Source organism: Mauremys reevesii, linkage group 12 (assembly GCF_016161935.1).
Source record: "Mauremys reevesii isolate NIE-2019 linkage group 12, ASM1616193v1, whole genome shotgun sequence".
Taxonomy (NCBI): domain Eukaryota; kingdom Metazoa; phylum Chordata; order Testudines; family Geoemydidae; genus Mauremys; species Mauremys reevesii.
In genome coordinates this window covers 29,486,268-29,504,036 of record NC_052634.1, presented here as the reverse complement: position 1 = coordinate 29,504,036, position 17,769 = coordinate 29,486,268, and the positions used below count along the sequence as shown (strand labels likewise).

The 17,769-nt window shown below is 53.8% G+C and overlaps 3 non-coding genes across 3 annotated transcripts; 2 read left to right on the top strand and 1 right to left on the bottom strand.

Moving 5' to 3' along the window:
* Positions 1–4,625: 4,625 nt before the first annotated feature.
* Positions 4,626–4,698, top strand: TRNAR-UCG. The gene has a single exon. It is a non-coding gene; the product is annotated as a tRNA-Arg (tRNA).
* Positions 4,699–9,702: 5,004 nt separating this feature from the next.
* TRNAS-AGA lies at positions 9,703–9,784 on the top strand. The gene has a single exon. It is a non-coding gene; the product is annotated as a tRNA-Ser (tRNA).
* A 4,316-nt stretch (positions 9,785–14,100) lies between these two features.
* On the bottom strand, positions 14,101–14,174 carry TRNAT-UGU. Its single transcript has one exon. It is a non-coding gene; the product is annotated as a tRNA-Thr (tRNA).
* Positions 14,175–17,769: the final 3,595 nt, after the last annotated feature.

The window sequence follows — 17,769 nt, the reverse complement described above, 5'->3', positions numbered from 1 at the left end:
ACGAGGCGTGCTGCAGGATAGCCCCTCCCCACCAAAAAGCAATACCAGGACGTGGATTTGAACTGAGGTTGCTGCGGCCACAGTGTTGAGTACTAACCACTATACAATCATGGCCAGGCGCTGGGGGTGCAGGCAGCAGCCCACTGGAAAATGCTCAGCTCTGCGCTCTCGGGGCGGCCACCTACCTCGCTGGCGGCCACAGGTCTTTCTCAAGTCTCCCCATTACAGTCACAGGTCAAATGCTGAGCAAAGGAAAAAAGACAGGAAGCCAATCCCATGCCTGTCCCTTTTTCTGTCTTCCTCCACCCCTGGACCAAGTCCCTCCCCGTTTGTCTGGGCCATTGTCCTCATGGCCCTGGCCAGCCTATTTCCCTTTGCCGCTCTGAAACGTGCCCCCACGTGCAGGCCCCGGGGGAGGCTTTGGCTAGGGCGAGCGTGTCCTTGCGAGGTAACTGTCTCTCTGGAGGTGAAAGTCATCAGTGCGGGGTGCGAAGGGAAGTGGCCGTCGAAGGAGAATGCAAGGCATGTGGCGGGCAGGCCAGGGATTTCTTTGTCCCCCCTTCAAAAGGAGTCACCCTCCCCATCAGGGAATCAAACCCCGGTCTCCAGCGTGACAGGCAGGGATACTCACCACTATACTAATGAGGAAAGGGGCACAGGGAGGGGCCCCAGCTCCCACAGACCAGCTATGGTCAGCGTACACCTACATCGTCGCATGGGCCCCAGCAGGCAACAGCACCCCTGGCCCTCTTCTGCTTCCCAAAGGCTTTGGCCGCAGCAACAGCCCTGGGAAAAGCCCTGGCCCTCCTCACCTGCCCTTGCCCAGCAGGACGCCTTTCCGGGCCTACACAGCTCCGCACACAACACCCGCCTGGGATCTTGCCCTCCCCTACCAGCTCAGCAGCACCTTTTTTCCTCTCAAAACCTCCTCTTGCCACCCTCCCCCTTCCACACTTCACACTCACCTCATCACAAACTCACCCACGGCCCCTTTGGCTTCCCAAGCGCCTCTGGAGGGACGCAGCTTCCCAGGCACGCAGATCCGGCTGATGGCTCCCAAGTGTGCAAGTCCGTCCCCACAGAGCTGCCCCATAGGGTGACATTGAAGAAACTGTGGAAAACAGGACGGGGGTGGGGGGGTAATAGGCTCCTATATAAGAAAAAGTCCAGCCAGACTGGACTGTCCCTATAAACATGGGACATCTGGTCACCCTGGAGCAGCTCCGCACTCCTGCTCCCTGGTTGGTGCGTTTTAACGCGGGGGCTGAAGCGGACGCGAGAAAGGGAAGGGAGCGAGCTCGGAGCTCTCCGGCGCCACCTGCTGGGAGCAGAGGGCAATGACTGAGCGACGTCCTGGCTAATTTAAATATCACCTGGTTCTCTGCCGGGTGGCTCCACTGGAGAGCTGGGGCGTGGCCTGAGTGTGGCAGCACCTTATTTGCATATATTAAAAGCGGCAGTTTGGGGCCATTGGGGTAAAATATGAGTACGTTTTGCGGTTGGGCCCCACATGTTTAGTGCAGGCTGTGGGGAGCCGGGCTGAGCAGAGCCTGCCCCGACGGGGTGTGTGGTCACCCTGAGCTGGGAGCGTGTGGCCAGACATGGGGAACGGGCTGCGGAGGGGGGGAGGAGGTTGGCTGTGGAAAGCAAAAAGTGTTTCCACCTTTTTGGGTGCCGTTCTCGTTATCTAATGCAGAGCAGCGGTGGAGGAGGGGAATTGAGACTCTGCTTTGGGGGTTGCTGTGGGGCGCAACACGAGCCACTGGTGCTGGCTGCTGCTGTGGGGCATAGGACAAGTGGGGGCGGGGCTGTTCTTGAGATGAGGGCTGGTTCCTGATTGGCTGGTGCTGGCCTGCCTAGTGTTTTTTGATAGCTGATCTCCCATTGGCCCTCGTGCGGGGCGGGTCTCTGAAAGCTGGTCTCCCATTGGGCCCTCCCCAACTGACGTTCTGACGGGCTCATCTCCCATTGGTGACATTGTCTGACAGCGATGCGGGGTCCCGATGGCAGCGGGGGGGCTCTGGCGTCCGCCCGCCCGCGGCGGCTGGGAGCTGCGGGGCCACCTGCACAGGCCGGGGGCTGCGGCTCCTCCTCACCCCCCCCCCCCGCCCGGTGACTGGGAGCTCCGGGCTCTGCCTGCGGTGTCTGAGCGCCGGGGGCTCCTCTCCTGCCTGGGGCGGCCGGGAGCTCCCGGGGCTGCGGCTCCTCCTCACCCCCCCCCCCCGGTGACTGGGAGCTCCCGGCTCTGCCTGCGGTGTCTGAGCGCCGGGGGCTCCTCTCCTGCCCGGGGCGGCCGGGAGCTCCCGGGGCTGCGGCTTCTCCTCACCCCCCCGCCCGGTGACTGGGAGCTCCGGGCTCTGCCTGCGGTGTCTGAGCGCCGGGGGCTCCTCTCCTGCCCGGGGCGGCCGGGAGCTCCCGGGGCTGCGGCTCCTCACCCCGGTGACTGGGAGCTCCGGGCTCTGCCTGCGGTGTCTGGGCGCCGGGGGCTCCTCTCCTGGCCGGGAGCTCCCGGGGCTGCGGCTTCTCCTCACCCCCCCGCCCGGTGACTGGGAGCTCCGGGCTCTGCCTGCGGTGTCTGAGCGCCGGGGGCTCCTCTCCTGCCCGGGGCGGCCGGGAGCTCCCGGGGCTGCGGCTCCTCACCCCCGGTGACTGGGAGCTCCGGGCTCTGCCTGCGGTGTCTGAGCGCCGGGGCTCCTCTCCTGCCCGGGCGGCCGGGAGCTCCCGGGCTGCGGCTTCTCCTCACCCCGTGACTGGGAGCTCCGGGCTCTGCCTGCGGTGTCTGAGCGCCGGGGCTCCTCTCCTGCCCGGGCGGCCGGGAGCTCCGGGCTGCGGCTCCTCCTCACCCCGGTGACTGGGAGCTCCGGGCTCTGCCTGCGGTGTCTGGGCGCCGGGGCTCCTCCTGCCCGGGCGGCCGGGAGCTCCCGGGGCTGCGGCTCCTCCTCACCCCGGTGACTGGGAGCTCCGGCTCCGCCTGCGGTGTCTGAGCGCTGGGGCTCCTCTCCTGCCCGGGCGGCCGGGAGCTCCCGGGGCTGCGGCTTCTCCTCACCCCGGTGACTGGGAGCTCCGGGCTCTGCCTGCGGTGTCTGAGCGCCGGGGCTCCTCTCCTGCCCGGGCGGCCGGGAGCTCCCGGGGCTGCGGCTCCTCCTCACCCCCCCCCCGGGGACTGGGCGCTCCGGGCTCTGCCGGCGGGGTGTGAGCGCCGGGGGCTCCTCTCCTGCCCCGGGCGGGCCGGGGCTCCCGGGGCTGCGGCGCTGCAGGGTCTGTGAGCAATGACGTGGGGCTGCGGGGTCCTCCCGCCATCAAGGCCTGTTGGGAAATCCTGGGTCCATCCGCAGCAGCTGGGAGCTCTGGCGTCCGCTCGTAGGAGCTGCAGGGTCCATAGGCAGTGGGGTGGGGGTGTGGGGGCTCCCCGGCCACCCTTGGCTGCTGGGAGCCCCAGGGTCTGCCTGCGGTAGCTGTGGGGAGATGCGGGGTTGGGGGTGGAGGAGGGGGCTCCAGCCTGCAGGGTGGGGCCGAGGGATTCAGAGTGCAGGAGGGGGCTGTGGGTTGAGGCAGGGGTTGGGGTCCAGGACGGGGTGATGGCTCTGGGGTGGGGGCAGGGATGAGGGGTTCCAGGTGTGGAGGAAGCTCTGGGCTGGGGCAGGAGGTTGAAGTGCAGAGGGTGAGGGCTCTGGGGTGCAAGAGGGGGCTCTGGGTCTGGGGGGGTTCAGGGCTGGGGCAGGGGGTTGGGGTGCAGACTTACCTCGGGCGGCTCCTGGTCAGCGGTGCAGCAGGGGGGACCTACTGGCCACTTCCAGGGCGCAGTGCGGTGCCCTAGGACACGTAGGGACCAGCCTGCCTGAGCCCCGCAGCATCGCTGACCGGACTTATAACGCAGTCACCCGACTGGGAGCTCCAGGGTCCCCCTGTCACATGTGGTACCTGGGAGCTCTGGGATCCACTCACAGTAGCTGAGAGCTGTGGGGTCCATCTGTGGTGGCATGGGCCTGTGGGAGCCCCTTCCGACACTGGTGGCTAATAGCTGTGGGGCCCCCACCGGCCGACAGCTCCAGTCTTGCTGCCCCAGGGCTGAGGCGGAAAATGTCACTGAGATCTCTGACAGTCACAGATTCTGTGACCCCCTTTATATAATCTTAGCCTTAATAGTTGTTGACTGTCTCTCTCAATCTAGTGGTCTGCTCTAGCGCAGATGGGACAGGGAAGACAGACGCTCACCCCCCAGCACAGGTTTGGGCAGCAATGGCTCTTGGGCTATTTGCTGAGCATGCAGAGGACTTGTCCAGGCCGTTGGAGAAGCTCAGCCAGATGAGGAGCTGGAAGAAGGAGACCTGAGCAGCCTGGACATCCCACTTTTTCTCCACAGCCACTGCCTGTCAGCAGGATTCCTCCTTCTCCTCAGTGAGACCAAATCTAAGCACCTAGATAGCTGGTCTGTCTGCTGCACCCCAATCCCTCATGCCTGAGTCTTCCTGCCAGAGTCCTGTACCTGGCTCCAGAGAATTGTCTCACATTTCACTGGGAACTCGACTTCTTGTGCCCAGAGTCTCGGCCCCACTCAGCAGAGGACCTGAGAAACACAGTGTCTGCCTTTTCCAAATAAGTGCCTGGAAAGGGTTTGTTCTTGTGACCACGTGGCCTAATGGATAAGGCGTCTGACTTCGGATCAGGCGATTGAGGGTTCAAGTCCCTTCGTGGTTGTGCTTGTGCGATTTTACCTTTGAGCTGAAAGTCCTGCTCCCTTCAGGGCTGGAACCTCTTCTTGGCTGCTCAGGCCAATGCTCTGGCTTCAGCTAGAGCCCCGGGAAGGAGTTGGGGGTTGGGCGTCACAAAGGCTGGGGCATGAGCCCCAGGTGCTTCCAGTCCCGCCTTTGCCCTTCCTGACTTGCCAAAGAAAATGGGCGGCTGCCCGGGCTAGCGTGTGGAGCAGTTTCCCTCTTCCAAGTGTGCGCCTGTCCCTGTGCTGGAGGGTACTTGCTACATAGCACCTGGGGAGCCTGGGTGTTTCTCTGCTTCTCGCCAGCTGGGGAAAAGCCTCTTGGGGTAAAATCTCCTGCCCCACTGCCAAAGTGAGCACCTTGAGTGGGTCCAGTCAGAGGCCCCACCAGGGGGGCTGGCCCTGCTTTCCTACCATCTTCTGATGTTGGCCACAGAGCATCAGCAGTTGGCTGTGGGTGGTTTTCAGTGGGGGTTCGGCATGCCAGGGAGCAGGGAGCAGCCTGGCTGGGTGTCTCTGTGGCTGTCTGCTGGCCATGCATAGGCATGGTTCTCCCCTCCTCTTGCCCTGCCCTCGGTTGCTCTGTGGCTTTTAAGCCTTCCATTGGGGCTGTCAGCACCAGCCGCCTCTGTCCTAGGTGCCCAGAGGGGGAGAGGTGCTGGGCTCCAGCCTGGGACTCTGCCTCCCTCCTGCCTTTCCCTGACTATGAAACCTGGCCCTGACACTCCTTTCTTCAAGCGCCATGTGGGCAAGAGGAAAAGTGTGGTAGAAAACACAAGGGCCAAACTTGTGGACATCAGAAATCCCAAACACCCAGTCAACCCATAGTCACTTCTAGATCCCCTTCCAACCAAAGACCTGGCTCCAGTGGGTATGAATCACTCAGCACAAGGTAAACAACTCATTCTTATACAGCTGGAGACAGGAAAGCACTTGGCTCTCCAGGGATTTACCACAAGGTCCCACTGAGATTTGAACTTAGATTTCAGCATGCCAACCATTACACCATGGGACTAGCTTGTGCTAGTTTCTCTGAACATTGGTGACCCTATCATAGAATACCAGGCTTGGAAAGGACCTCAGGAGGTCATCTAGTCCAACCCCCTGCTCAAAGCAAGGCCATTCTACAGACAGACTTTTGTCCCAGATCCTTAAATGTCCCCCTCAGGGACTGAGCTCACAAACCTGGGTTTAGCAGACCAAAACTCAAACCACTGAGCTCTTCCTTTCTCACAGGGTCAGCTTGTGTAAGGGACTGTTGGCCCTTTACTAAAACTGAGTGGGTTTTTTTTGGTTGGCTAGTTCCCAGTCCCAATAGAAGGGGGAAGGGTCAATGGGAAATCAGGCCCCTGAGACTGACAGGCCCCTGGGGCAATGGTCACCAACTGGTAGGGAACAAGTGAGAATTTGTTAATGAGTAAAATTCCTGGTGAAAATTGGCAAAGCTGTGGAGAGTTTGAAAAGTTCCAGTGAATTTACACATAAAGATACAAACAGAGAGACAACTAGAGAGAAAGAGAACATCACAGACTGCACAGGCCCACACAGACATAAACAAAAACCAAACCCACCCAGCACACAGAGCCATAGACACATAAGGGAAAGCCACACAAAACATAGAACAAATCCACACCAAAAAGTACAGCAAAAGCCCACAACAGGAAAGCACAAAACCCACATACCAAAAGAATACTAAGCAAAAAACAATCTGCATGCAAAAGTCATACACACACACACACACACACACACACAAAACTATATGGCATCCACAAAAATCACACAGGACCCACATGCACATCAACACGACAGACAAAAAAAAACCCCAACATACAGAAAGCCAGGCAGGGTTTGAGTCTCACAGCGAAGAGGGTGAGCACACAGTTGGTTTGGGGAGCAAAGACTGAGGGGGAGTCGGGGGCAGTGCTCTGGGCTCTGCTCGACCCCTCCTGACACAGGCGGCTGGTGGGGAGCAGAGCCTGGTAGATCTGTGGAATCTGCCCTGCTCTCTGTAAAGCAAGGGGACCTCGGTATCTTCTGAGCTTCACTTGTATTTTCTGCAGGCAAAATGATTGGCAGAAGCTATTTGCTTAAAGGAAACTAGGGCTGTAGGTGAGGTTTGAACTCACAACCTCAGCATGACTCCACTCAGCACTGCTCTGTAAGTACTGGGCACTAACCCATTGCACCACTGGGCCCTGCTTGTAAGAGCTTGTCTCCATGTTTCATGGATGGATTAGCGGAGTGGGTGGGTTGCATTAGCTAAAACAAATCCATATTAAAGGCTGCAGGATGGCAGCAGCAGAGGTGGGGAGCCTCCTTCCATGTGCTAGAGCTGGTTCCCTCTTCCGTTGCTGAGGGGAAGGTTGGTGCTTTGAGCCCACCTGGTGCTGGAACGTCCCATGGGTGAGATTAACGGGACTCTTGGGAAGGGAGGGGAAGTCTTTTCTATCCCTGCCTAGCTCCATTGGTCTCCTGTGGCCCTTTCGGCTCTCTGCTCCCCTGTTGGGGAGATGCAGAGACAAGCCCCCATCTGGGAGAGTCACCGAGAGGCTGTGTCCCATGGCGTGTGGGGGGGAGAGGGGTAGGGGTGGGATGGGGCTCAAGGGGAGAAGGTTGTGTGTGACAGTGTGGGGGGGAGGGGGAGGGTGTGTTCCTTAGGATAGAAATGATGGAAAACACAGGGGCAGTGACAGTGAAGCCCCGTGTCTGAGTGTTATGACCCTGTGTGGTGCTGCCGTTCACCTTCCCCTCCTATGGGCTCAGCGTTCATTGAATCCAGCATTTTTTCACCTGTCCTCACCACAGAGGTGTCCCACACGCCTCAGCTACCGAGTGTCCCTCTTAGAGACGCCGAGGGCTGGAACTGATTTCAGCTGCTGGACAGCTCTGCTAGGTCTTTATTCATTTGCACAGGAAAATGCTGAGTGATTAAATTCATTTCAAATCCCCTGCCCCCATTCAGCGAACTCCTGAACATACTGGAGATGGGTCTGGAAATCGATTTTCATTCAAAAAAGTTTTTAAAGGGAATCACTTGGATTGGAACTAGGAACCCATTACCCTGCAGGGAAACATTCACCCACTGAGCTACCCTCACAACAGAGAGGGTCCTGTATAGCCCAGAGCAGGAACAGTTTTTAACCTGGGGGTTAGTAAACTTTATCTCTATACAAACACCACAGTTTACAAACTCCCCACCCCCGCTCTGTGTCACCAGCTCCCCAGCTCCCTGCCCGTCAGTCTCTCCAGTGTTGCTCCAATCCCTTAAAGCAGGGTCTCAACCTCAATTTACCTTAGGGCCAGGGCCAGTCCTCCAGTCCTCCCAGTGGGCCAATAATGTCACTCATACTGCCCAGAACCCGCCTCCCAAAACTCCACCCCTCACCTGCCTAAGGCTCTGGGAGGGAGTTTGGGTGGGGGGAGGAGGTCTAGGGTGCAGGCCCTGGGCTGGGGCTGCGGATTGGGGTGCAGGAGGGATGCAGGCTCTGGAGGGAGTTTGGGTGCAGAAGGGGTGAGAGGCTGGTCTCTGGGAGAGAGTTTGTGTGGGTGAGAGGTTCTGGGGTGAAGGCTCTGGGATGGAGTTTGGGTGCAGGGTGCAGGCTCTGGGCTGGGGCAGGGGGTAGCGGGAACAGGAGGAGGGGTGGGGTTGCAGGCTCTGGGAGGGAGATTGTGGGCAGGCGGGAGGGGGTGTGTGGGAAGGGGGAGGAGGTGCTCAACTCCGCTGCACTGCTGAGGCCCCTGAGGGGGAGCGCCAGGTGGGGCCAAGGGAGTGACCTGGTCCCAAAACTGCTGGAGCCCCACGGGCGAGACCTGGGGACCAGGACTGCCTGCTAGACAAACACCTTTAAGAGGAGGCGTCCCTCTCCCTGTCAAAAAATGATCTTCCTCCTTCAGTTCAGTTACAGCCTGAATTGTTCCTTATCCCGGCAGAGCCGGAGGATTGAAAGCAGCAACATCAAACCCCTGTGTAGCTCGCAGGAATGGACATAAACACTCCCTGGTATCTGAGGAGATGGTCATTTTTGCCCTTGGTCAACTACAAGGCTAAAGGGAAAGGAGGTGGTGCCAGATATAAAGAGAGAAACACGACACATCATAGTTATGCCCCTGGTGGCTGCAAAATCTTTTTAGGTACTTCTTCGTAGCAGCAGCGTATTGTTTTCTCTGGAGTCTAGGCCTTGACTATACCTTGGCCAAGAAATTTGTACCCTGATAAAATAATCGACTGCCCCTGGTGAAGGCAATGGACTTGACACCCACTGAGGTGTCCCAACACAGGTACAAATACTAACAACAATGGCTGCCATAGATTTTAATTGGGGCAATAAATTGAAACAACCCCCTGTTAAATAATTTCTCAGCCCGAGTCCTTCACCCACATTCCCTAGAGCATTGGGCCACCATGTGGATGTTTCATTTCCGACCTCAGTTTCACACAGAGACAAAATTTCATTTGCACAGATCCATGAACAGCAAAATCTTCCTGTGTCTCTGGTCTGAGCCAGGGCATTCGATTCCAGTGAACCCTTCTCTTCTGCAATGGCGATGGTCAGACAGAGGGGACGTGGCACCTGCATCCCTGCCAGGGAGATATTGGCTCGGCTCTTTCTTTCTGCTGCTGTTGTTAGTCCATGAAACACCAAGGGTGGAATGCAAGGCTGAGTTCACGCAGCAGCCCTCAGTGCCCCAGAGAAATCCTGCCCCCTGCTATTGGAACGATGTGCTGGAGATTTGACTAGGAAAGGGACTGTCTGAATTGTCAGAGTGGGGAATGAACAACAATCTACAGCAATGTTGTTCACACAAACACACTCTAATCATGCTCCAACCAGAAGGGAAATGGGCAGGAATTCTTGCTGTTCAGCCAAGGACACACTTACACTAATGCAGCCGTGAGTGTGCTGGGGAAGCTGGTCTGAGCAAACAATTTGAAGTGACAATTCAGTGAGAACAGAATCATCATGCAGTAAAATGGCTTTATATGTTAAGTAGTTGTGGCTGAGTGGTTAAGGCGATGGACTAGAAATCCCTTGGGGTCTCCCTGCACAGGTTCAAATCCTGCCAACTACGCAAGCGCTGTGCTGTTGTTGTCGCTATTAGTAGCTGAGCATCCACAGTGCAAACTGGAGCCAGATCTAATTTCACTTTGTCTATACTTAAAATGCTGCTGTGGCACTCCTATAGCACTTTGGAGTAGACAGTGACTGGAGGGGTTTTCCCATCCCTGTAATAGCTACATGGACAGAACAATTCTTCCTTTTCTTTAGCACTATCTAACCAGGGCTTAGGTCACCTGAACTCTATAGGTTTGGGGAGGGGTCACACCCTGAGAGATGTTGCTCTGCCAGTGAAGTGGCCAGGGAGGTTGAAGTGTTCTCCTACAGGTTTTTGTATATTGCCATTCCTAATGTCTGATTTGTGTCCATTTATCCTTTTCCGTAGAGACTGTCCAAAGGATAAGGATAAATGGACGCAAATCAGATATTCAACCTCCCTGGCCACACAATAGCAGATCTTAAGGTGGCCATCCTGCAGCAAAAAAACTTCAGGACCAGACTTCAAAGAGAAACTGCTGAGCTCCAGTTAATCTGCAAATTTTACACCATCAGCTCAGGATTAAACAAAGACTGTGAATGGCTTGCCAATTACAGAACCAGTTTCTCCTCTCTTGGTTTTCACACCTCAACTGCTAGAACAGGGCCTCATCCTCCCTGATTGATCTAACCTCGTTATCTCTAGCTTGCTTCTTGCTTGCATATATATACCTGCCCCTGGAAATTTCCACTACTTGCATCCGAAGAAGTGGGTATTCACCCACGAAAGCTCATGCTGCAAAACATCTGTTAGTCTATAAGGTGCCACAGGATTCTTTGCTGCTTTTATAGTTCCCGCAGTCTCCCCCGCCCATTGGAATTCTGGGTTGAGATCCCAATGCTGACGGGGCTAAAACAGTGTCGTGGGTGATTCTGGGTAAATGTCGTCACTCAATCCTCCCTCCGTGAAAGCAACGGCAGACAATCATTTCGCGCTTTTCCCTGGATTGCCCGGCAGACGCCATAGCACGGCAACCATGGAGTCCATTCAACCTTTTTACACTGTCACTGTATGTCTACTGGATGGTGCTGACAGATGCGGTACTGCAGCGCTACACAGCAGCATTCCCTTCCCTTCTGCAAGTTAGTAAAGATGGTTACCAGCCATATTGTACTGTCTGCTGCTTTGCAAGTTGACAGTGACAGTTACACTGTACCATCTACTGCTGTCATGGGTGCTCCTGGCTGGCCTTGGTGAGGTTGGCCGGGGGCCCATGGACAAAAATGGAAATGACTCCCCAGGTTATTCCCTTCTTTAAGTTTTGTCTAAAGGGAGAGTCAGTCCTGTCTAGACTATCAGGAAAGCCTACTAAAGAACCAGAGAGGCAAACGGCCGCTCCAGGTCAGAGCCCCAGACGTCCCACAGAAATGATGAGCTGCATGCTATTCTAGGGGGTGCCCCTGAAACAACCCCACCCATTGCTTCCCTCCTCCCCCACCCCTCCTGGGCTACCATGGCCGTTATCCTCCCATTTGTGTGATGAAGTAATAAAGAATGCAGGAATTTGAAACAACACTGACTTTATTGCCTCTGCAAGTAGAGCTTAAAGGGGGGAGAGGAGGGCAGCCTCCAGCTGCTATGATATTCCAGGCAGGACTGAATCTCCATTAGACAAAGCTTAAAGAAGAGAATGACCTGGGAGTCATTCCCATTTTTGCCCAGGCGCCCCAGGGCAACCTCACCAAGGCCAGCCAGGAGCACTCACGGGACAACAATGACGGATATCAGTCCTACTGTACCGTCTGCCGTCCGCAAGGGAAGGAAAGGCGATGCTGCTGTGTAGCACTGCAGCACCACGTCTGCCAGCAGCATCCAGTAGACATACTGTGACATTGAAAAAAGGCGAGAAACAATTTTTTTCCATTTGCTTTCATGGGGGGGCGGGGGGTGGGGCGACGACATATACCCTGAACCACCCGCGACAATGTTTGTGACCCTTCAGGCTTTGGGAACTCAGCCAAGAATTCAGATGGTTTTCGGAGAGTGCAGGAACTGTGGGATAGCTACAGTCATCAGTTGCCCCTCCCTCCGCGAGGGTCCATTTCATTCTTTGGCTTTCTGGTACGCTTGTCTCAGCTCCTTAAGTTTCACGCAGCACTGTGTTGAGTCCCCGTTGTGGCCTCTGTCTATCATGGCCTTGGAGATGTTTGCAAATGTTTTGGCATTTTGTCTTTTGGAACGGAGTTCTGATAGAAATGATTCATCTGCCCATGGAGAGATCAGCTTCAGTATCTCCTGTATGGTCCATACTGGAGCTCTTTTTGGATTCTGGGACTACATGGTCACCCGTTCTGATCGGCACTCCATGCTGGGAAAACAGGAAATGAAATTCAAAAGTTTGCAGGGCTTTTCCTGTCAACCTGGCCAGTGCATCCGAGTTCAGATTACTGTCCAGAGCAGTCACAATGGTGCACTGTGGCATAGCGCCCGGAGGCCAATACCATCGAATTGCAGCCACACTAACCCTAATCTGAAATAGCAATACCGATTTCAGCGCTACTCCCCTCGTCGGGGAGGAGTACAGATACCGGTATTAAGAGCCCTTTATATCGCTATAAAGGGCTTCGTTGTGTGGACGGGTGCAGGGTTAATGCGATTTAACGCTGCTAAATTTGATATAAACTTGTAGTGTTGACCAGGCCAGAGAGAGCAGCAGGTTTCCCCTGTTTCCTGCTCTTGTTTTCTTGACTAGTTTCTCCTCTGCACCAACTTGCTCTATTTCTTTGTGAGCCTGGCTAGCTCAGTTGGCAGAGCATCAGACTTTTAATCTGAGGGTCCAGGGTTCAAGTCCCTGGCCACATAATAAACTACTCCCCGAGACCTTAACCTGTCTTTCTCACATCCTCTTTGATGTTACTTTTTCTCTGCAGGATTTTCCCTTTCCTCAGAAGGGCCTTTTTGTGTGTGGGTTTGAAGGGGCAACTTCCTGACAGCCCCTCTGTCCTTGCAGCCTGGAGGAATAAAGGCCTCTGGGCATAGAGCATCTTCCTTCCCTGCACACACACACACATACAAACACACAGAATATCCCTAAGGAATTAGAATCACCTGCTGCCTTCCCCTGTCCTGCTGGATCCCCAAATGAAGATGCTCTTCAGCCTAAACCCATGTCCCCTCTTTTCCCAGTGCCCCTCAGTCCCAACCCTCAGTCCCTCCTATGCTCACTGCTCCTCATTCCCAACCAGAGCCTGCTCCTCTTCACCCTTCTCCTCTGTCCCAACCCACAGCCCCCTCCTATTCCCAGCGCCCCTCAATCCCAACCAGAGCCTGCTCCTCTTCACCTTTCTCCTCTGTCCCAACCTACAGCCCCCTCCTATTCCCGGTGCCCCTCAATCCCAATCCACAGGCCCCCCTCCTCACGCTGCTCCTCAATCCCAACCCACAGCTCCCTCCTTCCCTCCAGCAGCAGGTGCTTCAGACCCCCTCAGGAAGATTTTCTTGCAAGGTTTCGTGTATGAGTCTGCATGTGGATTTTACAGTATGTTGGAAATAGGTTGGTTGTTTGCCGAAATGATCACTGGTGGCTGGTGTTGGATTCCCAGTCTCCATGTTATAGGGGCAGGAGAAATAAAGGGTTGTTATCCTTGTTGTGTGAACCGAGGGCAGCACAACTGTGCTTGGCAGACCCTGATTGAGGGACTCACCCTCAGTTCAATAGCACTTGCTAGGCAGGGGACAGGGGTTCCAAAGCTGAGTGGGTTGGGGCTATGTCCACACTGCAATGAAACACTCATGGCTTTCCTGTGCCAGTGCAGGCTCCCAGGCTAGGGCCATGGGGTGGTAAATTTGCACTGTAGACATCTCAGCTCAAGCTCAATATTGGGCTCTGGGAGTCCTCAAGGTTGGAAGGGAGTTTAGCAAGCAAAAAAGATAAACTGGCAGTGGAGTATTACCCTGGACTTGACAGCATTTCTCCATTGGTCTGTCTGCTTTGGGGCAGGGACAATAACACGTCCTGCTGCATCTGTTATTTCAAAGGACGGTTTAGGATTTTCATTCTCACACATGGTGCACAAAGCAGGACTCAACCCTCAGTGCAAACTAAACGATCTGCCCACAGGTTCTGGCAGCCACAATGAGCATTTAGTGTGAGAGCCCAGACCTGCCCCTGTCCCAGAGGGAGGGGGGTCATCTGTGACAGGCTGGACCACTGACCTATCAGCTCTTAACTCTCAGTAATTCCGTTATCAGTGCCTGTGCGTGTAATTGAAACAGCCATATTGGGCTGGACCAAAGGCCCATTTAGTTCTCTGACAGCTGCCAATACCAGGTGCTCCAAGAGTTAGTCAACAAGGCACCACTGGGAGTTGAACCCAGGATCTCTTGTTTACAAGACAGGTGCTTTAGCCAGCTAAGCCATGGTGCCTGCCTGTGGCTCAGGGACACTCTCTGCCCACACCTGACTCCCTGCCATCCCCACTGGGGCCTGAAAAGCTTTGCTTGTGTTGGATTCTGCAAAGCAGAGGAACAGGTGAGGTTTTCCTTGCAAGCTCTGTGTGTGTGTGTGTGTGTGTGTGTGAGAATCTTTGGCCAGGTCTGCACTACAAAGTTATTTCAGCATCATTATATTGCTCAGCTGTGTGAAAAACACACAACGCTCCCTCGGTCAGCAGCTTTTGGCTGGTGCACACACTGCAATGCCACGTCTGGCGACAAAATAAAACCACCTCGACAAGAGGCCTAGAGCTTTGTGCCAAATTGTCAGTGTAAATGCTGCTGGTCATTATATCACCATAACTGGCCTCCACCAGTATCCCACAATGCCTGCTGTGAACTCACCTGCTCTGCATTCCTGCTACAGAGGCCGGACCTCTCTCCTTTCATAGCTCCAGAAAGTTCTGACAGCTGAGCTGCTATATACACCGGGATTAGGTTGATAGAACTGCATTGCCAGCCTAAGTAATGTAATTACACCAACCTAATTTCCTAGTGTAGACCTGTCCAAAGAATCGCACACACACCTGGGGAGCAAAACTTCACCTGCTCCTCTGCTTTACAGAAGCCAAACACGAGCAACACTTGTAAGGGCCCAGTGGGGATTGGCAGAGAGTCAGGTGTGAGCAAACACGCTGCTTTAAGCAACAATAATTACCATGGCTTGGCTGGTTAAAGCACCTGTTTTGTAAACAAGAGATCCTGGGTTCAACTCCCGGTGGTACCTTAAAGACTGGCTTTTGGAGCACCTGGTATTGGCTACTGTCAGAAGACAAGATTCAGAGCTAGATGAACCTATGGTTTAAATTACACTCGCAGGCACTGATAATAGAGTTACTGAAAGTTTGGGTGTTAAGAGCTGATAGGTCAGTGGTCCAGTACCCTCAATGTGGTTTTAGCTGGAAACACACCTGGAGGACAAAGACTCAACTGAACTGATTCAGAAGAGAATAATAACAATAATACTTTCAAACCAAAGTCCCCAAACAGATTAGTACTGGTTTTTCAGTTTGGGGATTTTTTTTTTCCCAGTCAGACCTTGCCAAGGGAAGCAGGGAGAAAATGTTTGAGTTGCCTCCTTCAGAACAGCTTGGCCTAGACACTAGCTGTGGGTCACTGCTCTGGCCTTGCTCGGGTTGAGGGTATTTTAATAATTTGGGCTGGTCCCAGGGTATTTGGAGGACATGACGAGGATGTTCCCTTTTGAGATATAAATTAAGAAATACAGGACTAGAGAATTTTTCTTTTTTTAAGAAATCTGGGATTTAGACATTTTATTTAAAGCAAGAGAATTCTGAGTTTCTGAGAAGGTTTTTGTTTGCAAGAAGCAACATCATACCAAACGGGGACATGGTTGTCTACAAAGGAGGAGTAATGACTAAATGCATCCGATGAGGATGCGATTTGTACCCATGCATGCAGAGCACAATGGACTAGCAGTCCATCACCTTAACCACTCAGCCACCTCATCAGAACTATCAAGGAAAAGACAGGAGGAGAAATCTAATGTCAGCAGAGATAGGGACAATAAGGAGTTTTTAAATACTAAGCGGAAGCAGAGGCTGAATGAGCTCCCCCTTCACATCTAGTGAGGAGCTGGGGGAAAGACTTCAGGAACAGACGGTGTTTGCACAGACACACCTACTCTGCCTAGCTATGCAGCATGATGGGGCCGCTTTCCCAGAATGACCAGTTTTGGCTGGTGGCGGGTTACAAATCACTTTAGGATTGAGTGGAATGAAATGTTATTATCCTTCCTGCATGAGTGAAGGGCAGCAGAACATACCTAGTCCGTCCTGATGGAGGGGTAGGTGGGTGAGGAATAGCTTTCATTGGACTTCATAGAAGTGATTGAGAACGTCATCCTAAAACAGTGGTCCCCAAACATTTCACACTGTGCCCTCTTATCCAGTTGGGGGAGGGCAAAACCAGAGCTTGAGGGATTCAGCCCTGGGTGGTGGGGCTCAGACTTTTGGCTTCAGCCCCAGGCACCAACAAGTCTAATGCCAGCCCTGGTGATCCCATTAAAACAGGGTTATGACCCACTTTGGGGTCCTGACCCACAGCTTGAGAACCACTGCTCTATGCTGATGGGAGAGAGTTTTCCTGGGGTGTAGTTAATCCACTTCCCCAAGAGGTGGCAGCTATGTCAGTGGGAGAAGCTATATTGGTGGGTGTGCAAGCTGTGGTGTTCACCACATTTAAGAAGTTTAATCAAACCCCATTTTTAAAACCACTTCTGGTCTGGGAATGGCAAAGGATCTCGAGGAAGCAGGGTCTGTCCTTCAAAGTCTTGGAGATCATGAGTCCATGGTCATGGGGGTATAGCTTAGTGGTACAGTGCTTGATGGTAGATCAAGTGATCCTTGATTCAAGCCCCAGTGTTCTCTTATAACCTTCTTTCTTTTTTTTTAAAAAAGGAAAACATTTTCATTTCCATTCTTCATTATGTTCAGGAGCTCCACTATACGGGGGTGCTTGATATGAATGTAAACACTCAACATTTCACTGTCCAAATGCACAAAAACCTAGCGAAGCTGTCCATCAGCTGAAATCAGTTCCAATCCTCTAACTGTCTAGTTTATGTTTTCATCAATTAAACAAAGGTATCATAGGAATGTACATTTGAAGATCCCTCTTCTCCAGGAGCTATGTTGTGCAGAAGAACAAGAGCCACATCCAGCTACAGTTCAGGAGTCTGATGACCAAAGAGCCAATAAATGTTCTGAGGGATGGAGAAAAATGCCTTCTAGTGAGCTCAACCTGTTTCGCTTATCAAAAGAAGATTGAAAGGTGACTTCATTGAAGTGTTGAAGGGCCTTAATGGAGAGAAGAGATTGGGTATAAAAGGGCTCTTTAATCGAGCAGAGAAAGGCATAACAAGACCCAATCGCTGGAAGGTGAAAAGAGACAAATTCATATTACAAATAAGACACAAATATTCAACAGCGAGGATGATTCACCACAGGAACAAGCTACCAAGGAAAGTGGTGGATTTGCCATCTCCTGATGTCATTTGATGAAGGCTAGATGCCTTTCTGGAATGTGTTTGCCCCAAAAGTAGCTCTTGTGTCATACAGGAGGCCTGTGATATGCGGGGGGTCAGATTAGATGCTCTAATCGTCTCTTCTGGTCATAAAGTCGACTAATTTCTGAAAAACTGAGTGTAGCATTGGGAGCAGCGTCTGATGTTTTCCTGTCTAGCCGGCTTGCTGCCTAGAACGAACGCTCCTTGAGTGGGGTGATCCACAGGGAGTAGCTCAAACCTCCACAGTGCCTGGGCAGGGGCAGGACATTAGCACCGCAAGGGAGGGGTGTGGCAGTGACATCACAAAGGCCTTTTGCAGGACCTCAGACTATTGGTTACAAATCACTTTAGGATTGAGTGGAATGAAATGTTATTATCCTTCCTGCATGAGTGAAGGGCAGCAGAACATACCTAGTGGTCCTGATGGAGGGGTAGGTGGGGAGGTGGTGACCTCACAGAGAGATGCTGACATCAGCCAGGCAGGACAGGGGCGAGGGGC